Genomic DNA, 10,681 nt, shown 5'->3' with positions numbered 1-10,681 from the left:
ACACAAAAAGATTTGTGCAGTGTATGGAGAAGGTGCTATGACTGATTGAACGTGTCAAAAGTGGTTTGTGACGTTTCTGCTGGATATTTCTCGCAGGACAATGCTTCATCATCAAGTAGACCAGTTGAAGTTGATAGTGATCAAATCGAGACATTAAGAACAATCAACGTTACACCACTCGAGAGATAGCCGATATACTCAAAATATCCAAATCAAACGTTGAAAATCATTTGCACCAGCTTTGTTATGTGAATCGCTTTGATGTTTGGGTTTCACATAAGCTAAGCGAAAAAAACCTTCTTCACTGTACCGTATTTCCGCATGCTATTCTCTACTTAAACATAACAAAAACGTTCTGTTTTAAAACAAATTGTGACGGACAATGAAAATGGATACTGTACAATAACGTGGAACAGAAGAGATTGTGAGGCAAGCGAAATGAACCACCACCAACCACAACAAAGGCCGGTCTTCATCCAGAGAAGGTGATGTTGTGTATATGGTGGGATTGGAAGGGAGTCCTCTATTATGAGCTCCTTCCAGAAAACCAAACGATCCATTCCAACAAATAATGCTCCCAATTAGACCAACTGAAAGCAGCACTCGATGAAAAGCATCTGGAATTAGTCAACAGAAAATTCATAATCTTCTATCGGGATAATGCAAGACCACATGTTTCTTTGATGACCAGGCGAAAACTGTTACAGCTTGGCTGGGAGGTTTTGATTTATCTGCTGTATTCACCAGACATTGCCCCTTCGGATTTCCATTTATTTCCGTCTTTACAAAATTCTCTTAATGGAAAAAATTTCTATTCCCTGGAAGGCTGTAAAGGGCACCTAGAACAGTTCTTTGGTCAAAAAGATAAAAAGTTTTGGGAAGACAGAATTATGAAGTTGCATAAAAATGGCAGAAGATAGGAGAACAAAACAGTGAATAAGTTGTTCAGTGAAGTTCTTGGTGAAAATGAAAAATGCATCTTTTATTTTTACTTAAAAACCAGAGGAACTTTTTGGCCAACCAATGTACCAATAAATAATTGAGGTATACATACAAGAAGCTCTTAGGGGTTGTTATATCTGGATGACTTCTATTTTGTTTCTCTTAACTATATTTTCTATTACTAGTACTGTAAAAATGATTGATTTATATAATTAAATTAATAAAACATTGGAAGAAAAAGCATTTACAAAGGCAGCATTGCATTCCCATTGTCTCTCCAAAATGTTGCAAATAATTTGCTGGGCTGAGACATGAATATGCCTGGGGACTTAAGGAAAAAAAATGGTTTTAGCATTAAGGAAAGGGTTAAATTTTTTAATTGATAAAAGATAAATCCTGGCTGTTTTCTCTTAGCTGATATATACTATCTCATTGTGGGATTCTTAATAATGAGGAGAAGTGTGTGATATAATTCCAACGACAGCTATTTTGACCCACACGATTAAACCAGATTAGCACAAAGTTTACATTGTATGATTTAACACACATGAAACACACCTATTTGTTCATTTACTTATTTATTTCTACTCTCTGAAATCATAACCATAGTAATAGATTAGATTACTGTTCTATTTATTACACAAAAGCCTGTAAGTCACCGACACAGATAATGGTATAAGTTGAAGAGGAACACAACATTAATGGGACAGGGAGCTCATATGCTCATTAGATTTGAGTGTATTGGAAAGAGCAACAACAGTATGTTAAGGATTGGCAAAAATTACATTACAGTGTCAATATCGATGTGGCATTTTTGTTAATGAATAATTAGTATAAATAATGCTGACTTCATTTTAAATATCCTAAGTACTGGAGAAGATAGTAGAATCAACAGTGGGAAGCAGATGGATCTTTTATTTCTCAATTACAGCTGACACATGTTACAGAAATTTTCATGTCATTTATTTTTTATGGTCCATTTTACAGCTGTGTTTATTGTTGTAATAAATAAATACATTATATCCTCTTGTTAGAGCAGCAGTGGAAATTTCTTGTACCCAAATCCTCACACACTCATGTGACACAAACACCCCAAATGGACCACCAATAAGAGGATGTTTCCGTAATGGAAGAATAAAGTCTCTTTGTGGTTAAAGCTGAAGAATGCAAAATGCAGTCATAGAAAAGGGTAACATTTTAAAATTGTTCACAAGGTTATTAATACTTGAGAAGATTTTACATCTCACAAGTTTTTTGAAGAATACATACACATTTATAAATCTGCATGTATGCTTCCCAGCAACAAGTGAGTGTTGCAAACTATCATCCAGTTAGATAAGTCATTACCTCCATTTTTGATCCTCCCTACAACCAGCAGGGTCTAATAGGCTGAGGGGAAATATCCACACCAACCTGATATTTTATAGCTTCATTCATTGCATTAGGAGAATGGGGGTCTTTATTTGCAGATAAACAGCTAGATGGTTTTGTTTTCTCAGAGACTCCCTATTAGAGTAGGGCAGGAAAGCTTGGATGAATCAATCAAGCAGTACATACTTATTGAACACCTAAAATTTCTCTCCTACTGCTACTACTGGGGTCTCATCTGATCTACTTGTATCCTGTGTTGACAGGGATTTATAGAGATAGCAGTGCAATTTGGAAAACATATTCCTTTGTTATTTGACTATACTATTACAACCTGCAATGATGTGGGTGTTCTACCTATTTATTATATTCCTCAGTTGTTATCACTTTGACTAATTTTCCACTTGGATCTCCTTTTGTCTATCATTTTTGTCCTTAAAAAGTCTTTGCAAACTGAATTTTAGCAACTATTAAGGACTTCAACTATCTGAGTCAGATAGAGATAGAGATTAAAATCCAAATTATTCCAGAGGTTAGATATATGACCTCAGGGAACTCACCTAAAATTTTGTGCCTTAGTTTTCTCTTTCAAATTATGAGCATAAAAATTGTATCTATCTCATAGGAGAGTAAGATGACATGAGATACTACAAGGGACTTCACAAGGTTCTTGGCATATACTATGTATTGTAGTATAACATATTTTTATTACATGTAATTGTAGTATAATGTGATATTAACACCGAAATAGGGTACAGAAGTTGCTGCTATGGGAGCACAATGTGCAGATGCCTTTTAAAATGGTGATTTCTGAATGAACACTTAATGAGCAGGAGAAATCATGTTCTTTTTTTTTTTTTTTTTTTTTTTTTGCTGTATGCGGGCCTCTCACTGTTGTGGCCTCCCCCGTTGCGGAGCACAGGCTCCGGACGCGCAGGCTCCGGACGCGCAGGCTCAGCGGCCATGGCTCACGGGCCCAGCCGCTCCGCGGCATATGGGATCCTCCCAGACCAGGGCACGAACCCGTATCCCCTGCATCGGCAGGCGGACTCTCAACCACTTGCGCCACCAGGGAGGCCCTCATGTTCCTTTTTAAACTGTGTGACTTTGGGCAACTTGCTTCAGCTCTCTGAGCCTCAGTTTCTCTTCTCTGTAAAATGGGTGACACCAAACCATGGAGCTGATATGAAGACTACATCAGCTAATGCATGCATAGCACCATGCATGTGGTAGGCACTCAATAAATGCTGATTGAATGAAAGTCTGAATTCATTTTGATTCTATTACTGGCACTGTATTCATTTTACAGGCGAGCAAATTTAAGTCCAGAGAGGTGAATTGCTCAAAGATCTCACAGCTAGTAAGTGACAGAGCTAGAACCCAAACCTAGGCATTCCAAAGGCCTCCACTTTCAGAATCTGCCCACCTGTCTTGAGTTTTTGACAAACTTTAGTAACTCTATACTGATTCATATACGCAGTTATACTGCGAAGAAGAACATGGGTCACATCTGAGAAATTAGTAAGTTAAGCAATCCTTTCTGTACCTCCCTGCATCTCACATCCCAGTGCAACGAACTGATGGTATAACTTCCAATTTCAAGCAATGGCTGAGCTCTTACAATGTAGAAGCCATTACAGTAGGCGCTGGGCCTCATATAAACATGAATTACACCTAACGCCATCTCTCAAGACAATCTGTTTAGTACATTTACTTTTGTGTGTGTGTATGAATACTTTGTGTGCATATGTATATTTTTCTATGAATTTATAGCTTATTTACAAGTATTACTTATTCATTAAAGAGCACTCCAAAATATTTAAAAGACCATTTAAAAAATGTCCAGTTACCGAGACAAAACATCCAAGAAACCAGCCAAAATAACACCACTGCCAAGGACAAGAAAGAAAAGGCCATTTGCACAAGTCACAGCATGAAGCTTAGGATTTAAACAAAGAGAAGGGGAAGAGAAAGAAACAAGAGGAGAAGGAGGAGGAGAAAACTGAAATATAATGATGGAGAGTAAAAAAATAATTGATCAGAAAATTAAAGCTTATTGAAGGTATTCTCACAAGGTAAAAAGATAAAGTGAAATTCCTGAGAATCAAAACAAAAAGTGAAATGCAATATTTTACATAGAACTTAAAAGGAGATTACTCACAGAAATATGCATTTGATTATTTTTGTTAAGGGTATTGGACATTCTAACATACAAGATTGTTAGGACTTAAGTTTTTAATTAGAATTTCAGATGGCCTACATATAATTATTCTCTAAGAACTTTTATTTGTTTTTTTCTTATAAAAAGTATTTAAAAAAAACGGTTTTAAACAGGACTTGCAAAGATACATGTAACTAAAACTAGTAAAACAGACCTTTTTGAAGAATGTTTTAGGGTCAGAAAGTGAATTCTGATCAACACAGACGTAGATGTTAACTTTACAGCATTTACACTGTATCGGGGAAGACAACATTGAAAGTAACTAAAAATGTGATAAAAGCTCCACAGAGGAGTCCCTGAATTTGTATGTATGTGTATAATAGGTGAATGTAACTTTCCATGAGACGATATTTTAACAAAGACATGAAAATTTTAAGAGAATATATTAGTGATAAGGGATGGAGAGGGGAAGAAGAGAGAGGGGATTCTAGTTTTAGGAAATAGTGTGTTCAAAGCCTATGTGGTAAGAAAGAGCAGGGTATCTAGCAGAAACTAGCCAGTGTGTGTGTGAAGTGTGAAAACTGAGGAGTGTGGAAATAATGCTGAAGATGTGGGGATTGCTGGACATAAAATGAAATAATGTCTGTAACAGGCTTAGTAAAGAAAATGAATAGTGAATGTGCTAGTGAATATGCTCACTATTGTTTCTATCATGGACTTAAATATATGGCGTCTATTCATAAAAGTCTGGAAAATAACAATCCATCTTCCTTCCATGAAAGTGAGTTGGTTTAAAGAAGGAAAAAGCAAGTAGTTCAAGGCTAAGATAGAGGAGGAAGGGAACATTCTCAATGAAACTTCTGTGCTTCTGGACAATTCTTTGCCAATATTTTATTAATTCTTGAAGACCATCAGGCACCGGCATGAAGTGGGCCCCTTCCAGCCAGCTCTGTGCAGAAAAAGGCTGGAACCAGTCAGCTGTGTATTAGTATAAGAAATGGGCTCTTTCCAAATATCTATTTTGAATATCCTTGGCTCTTTGAGAAACACAGTTTGTTAATTTCCAATTTCATTGGGCTGAGTCAAGGAGATAAACACATGAAATTGTGATAAGTGATCAGAATTATTTCCAAGTAGGTTTTTATTTAACTGTTTTTCTTCTGGACATTGTTATCTATTTAAAGGACATATTTATTCATTGTGTTAAGGTCTCTAGGTGCATGATTGCCAAGTGCAATGCCTAGGCAGTAAATTACATTACTGTGAATTAAAGCAAAATGTAATGATTTCTGAACATGTTTGTTAGGTGTACAGATTGTGTGTTATCTACACAAAGGATTAGGGTGTCATACCAGTGAAAAAGAAATGGAAAGATAACTTTCAAGTCTGTAATTGGAAGACAGAGAACTGCAGGGATTTGAAAGGATGCCGTTTATGATTCAGTGTCTGGGGAAGGAAAGTTAGCAGAAGTCTTAATTTTCATTAAGACCAGCTACAACAAGTTTACTCAGTTCTTGGTCATGGTGCTTGCTTCTGATCCCTATTTTTATTGTGTTTGGTGGTGAAAAACCTCACTTTAACACTGACCATCCTGTAAAGGCAGTGTTAGCTTGCAGTGTGCATGCAAATGTCTAGTTAAATTATTCAACAAGTCCATCATTATTCAGAATGAGCAGGAGCACTCCTGAGAGAAAAGGGGAGAGTAGAATCACTGACTTGGGCCCTGTAAAACCAACATAATCAAGAGTCAGAAATTGCCTTTAAGTGAATGCATAGGTGCAAGGAAGGCTCTTTGTTGCTGATGTGAAGAGTTAGGAACCTGTGGCTACTCTGGTGTCCCCCCAGTATCCATTTCTTCATCCACCTCCTCTTGGGATCTCCACATTCTCATGTAAGCCATTCTCTAGCTACATATCAGATTGAATAGTGACATTTGGCAACTACCATCTTACAAGAGGAAACTGCTCTTATTTTGCACCTGTAGCTGCCTTTTGTTTCCCATCATTGCATATAAATTAAACCAGCAGGCGTTTTTTGAAACTGTATATTGGATGCATTGCAAATTCACATTGTGCTGGAGGACCTGGAGCCCCAGAAAAACAATTAGTTTTCACTCCATATGTTTGAATCTTACCTGTTCTTCTAGTCATGACTCCTCTATGTGTGCTCCCCTAATGCCTCAACTCCCAGTTGTCATTTCTGTCTTATTTATTTAAAAATAACCCAAAACTAATGGCTCCATTTTTGGACACACCTTATAGTATCTTATATTACTATCATGTTATGGAAATCATGGCATTTTTCTGGGTATATATGGATTATTAATCCCAATTATATTCAATGTAAGTCTTAGGAATTCCATAAAGTCAAATAAACATGTCTTAAAACAACTATAAAAATTTACTTTTATAGCCACAATTTCATGTGTGTTTTAAAAAAAAAATCCTGTGTGGAAGGATGCCTTAATGATTCCATATGAAAGATGAATAGACTGGGGTCCAATATTACACAACCAGCAATAATTTAGAGATTCTGAGTTTAAATGTTTCCACTTTTCTTTAATGGGTTTTATAATTTTATTTCCATCTTTATGTCAAGAACAAGGATTGGCTCACACAGATGCCCAGTAAATACATGGGATTGAATTATGAAATATGCATGTACATTAAGGTCCACAGCTAATTAATAAGTTCTACTTACTGCACATACAAAGATGGAACAAACCAACCCTGTTTCTTCTGCAATCAAAATGTTTGCAGTCTGATGGAGTCATGTAAATACACAAACTTCAATATTAAATCATAAGTGTAATTAATGGGCAGAAAAGTGATGTGTGGATTACAGATAAGGGTAGCAATTATCCTACCCACTCAGGAGAATTAACTAAGGCTTTATCAGAGATGTTACAATTCTCCAGGATTTGAAGGATTAGTAGGAGCTTGCCAGATGAATAAAGATAGCTGAACATTTGTTGCAGAAAGAACAGTATGTACAAAATACACAAAATTGAAAAATTGACTATGTGCTATGAGAATGATGAGAATCTTACTGTGCTTTAAGCTTAGTGGCCAGGTGGGGCCGTACTTTATTAGAGGAGACTGGGGAGTTAGACAGGAGCCAGAGGAAAGAAACTATGCTAGGTATTCAATACTTTACAGAATTTTTCTTATTAAATTAAGGTCCTGGAATGACAATTTGAGATAAAACACATGATTCTGTTTTTTTCAGATGGCCAAACTGAGGCCAAGAGAAGTTAAGAATTTGTCTTTTGTGGCGATGCTGGTAAGTGGTGGAGTTTTGTTCTCAACTGGGATCCAAGTCAAAAGCTTCCCAGGAGTCTCTTGGCAATGAGGAGGGGATAAACACACCACACAAACATACAAGGAGGCCTAATTGTGTGGTACTTAATAACAATCCTTTAAATTACATAACCCAAAACCAGTAGAATTAAAGTAAAAATACACAAATCCACAATTACAGTTAATGAATTTCATACTTTCTAAATAATGGTAAATGTATTGAGAAGATTAATTATACTATAGAAAACTTGAACAGCCCTATTAACCAACCAGACAAAACTGACCTCAAATATTTCATCCAAAAACAGGAGAAATGCATGTTCTGTTTAAGTGTACATGGAACATTTACCTGGATAGTCCATATTCTGGATCATAACATTTTTTCAACTAATTTAAAAGGATTGAATTGAAATTACACAAAGTAACTTCTCTCACCACAATATAATTATATCAGAAATAAGAAACAACAAAAATATTTGAAAAATCCCCAACTATTTGGGAATTAAACAGCACACTGCTAAAGAGAAAGAGTCAAAGAAGAAATCACAAGGCAAATTAGAAAATAAGTTGACTTGAATGAGAATAGAGACAAAATATGCCAACATTTTGTGATACAGCTAAAGCAGTGCTTTATAGAGAAATCTATATCTTTAATTGCTTATACTGGAAAAGAAGAATGGGCACAAAACAATGATCTAAACTTCCACTATAAGACACTAGAAAATTAAAAGTAAATTAAACCCAAACTAATCACAAGGCATAAAATTATAAAGATAAAGGTAGAAAAAAGAGGGGAAATAAAAGTAGAAGAAAGACAATAATGTATTCTTCAAAAATAAATAAAATTGACAAACATTTAAACATATTGATAATAAAAAAGGAAGAAAAATTATCAATATCAAGGATGAAAGAGCTGATAACATTAGGCTCACCATATATTAAAATAATAATATAAATGAATTGATGCCAATAACTTTAAAAACTTACATAAAATAGAAAAAAATTCCTCAAAAGACATGAACTACTAACACCTACTTAAGAATACATAATTCAAATTGTTGTATGTTTTTTAAAAAGATTAAATTAATAGTTAAAAATATCCCCACAGAGAAAACTGTAGGCATAAATGAAATTATTGGGTAATTCTATTAAACATTTAAGGAAAAAGTGATGCCACGTATACATAAACTCTTCCAGAAAATGGGAGATGAAAAAAATTTTCCAAACTCACTTAATGAAGTCAACATTAACCTGAAACAAAAAAAAAAAGAAAGAAAAGACATAACAAAACTGTATGACAATATCCTTTATAAGCATAAATGCAAACATTTTTAATAAAATTGTAGTAACTTTTTTTTTGGCTGCGCCACGTGGCATGCGGGATCTTAGTTCCCCAGCCAGGGATAGATCCCGTGCCCCCTGTAGTGGAAGCATGGAGTCCCAACCACTGGACCACCAGGGATTTTCCAAAAATGTAGTAATTTAAACCCAGAAATATGTAACACTTAATCATAACCATGGATCAGCAGAATTAATATTGTTAAAATGTCTATACTACCCAAAGCCATCAATAGATTCAATGAAATACCTATCAAAATTCCCAATGAAATTTTTCACAGAAATAGAATATATTTCCTTGCTATACTGTAAATCCTTGTTGTTTATCTATTTTATAAATAGTGGTGTGTATCTGTTAATGCCATATCCCTAAGTTATCCCTCCCCCTCCTTTCCCCTTTGGTAACCATAAGTTTGTGTTCTATGTCTGTGAGTCTGTTTCTGTTTTGTAAGTAAGTTCATTTGTATCATATTTTATATTCTACATATATGTGATATCATATGATATTTGTATTTTTCTGACTTACTTCACTTGGTATGATCATTTCTAGGTCCATCCATGTTGCTGCAAATGAGCATAATAATATTGCATACTTTATAAAGCCTGCCACAATATCTGCACGTGTTAAGGACTCAAAAAAGTTACCATGAATATCTTCTGTATATGACTAAATGGAAGCATCTTACCTTTTTGTTATTAAATACTGGTACTATATCCCCCTGTATCTATATCATAATTTATTTTTGATGCATATCTAGCTTGTATTCTTTTTTATGAACAATACTGCAATGAACATCATTATGCATCTTTTTTGTATGTTATTCTTAGAACTGGAACTTTGGGGGCAAAGAAGATTCATGTCTCCCCAGTCTCTTGCCAACCATTACTAAAGTCTAGATAGAAAGGTTCTCTGGCTTACTTCAGTTAAATATGCAAGAAGATGACTGTCAGTTCAAATTGACCTGTATATGGTCCTTAATGACATGATAGGGAAGGCATACTGACACAGCTGACAGCATATTGGTACAAAGCCTCATACAGGCCACATAAATTTCACCAGCCAGCATCACTCCTGACCATTCGCCCATGGTAGAACATGGAGAAAACCACCCTGAATGGTCCCCCAATCCCCAGAATAAGTTGATAATCAGGCTATAATGGATGTTACATATATAGTTAAATGGAGAAATGAAGGGAAATGGACAATAATGACTATTAGCATTTATTAGATAAAACTAGAAGATTATTCTAGGATCCCCATGAAAGAGGTAGGTGTTTAATGCTCTTGCCTTCAGGGTTAAATACTGCTGCACCTTCTCTTTGATGTTTTCTTTAATCTATTAAAATTAACCATCTAGTAACAACCTTTATTTTCTCATTCTCTTTGTCTTATACTCTTGCATTTCTTTCTGTTGATTTGAAAGTTCTCTGGAGTTCTGGACATTTATCTGATCTAATAATTCTGGACAGAGAAGAGGAACCTAAAATACCACTAAGTCTAATACAGTCTGGACCTCAGAGAACTCATGGGCTGAAGGTCACATGGTATTGAAAACTCAAAGCAGAATTAAGG

Source organism: Mesoplodon densirostris, chromosome 1 (genome assembly GCF_025265405.1).
Source record: "Mesoplodon densirostris isolate mMesDen1 chromosome 1, mMesDen1 primary haplotype, whole genome shotgun sequence".
Lineage (NCBI taxonomy): Eukaryota > Metazoa > Chordata > Mammalia > Artiodactyla > Ziphiidae > Mesoplodon > Mesoplodon densirostris.
This window is presented reverse-complemented; position numbering follows the sequence as displayed.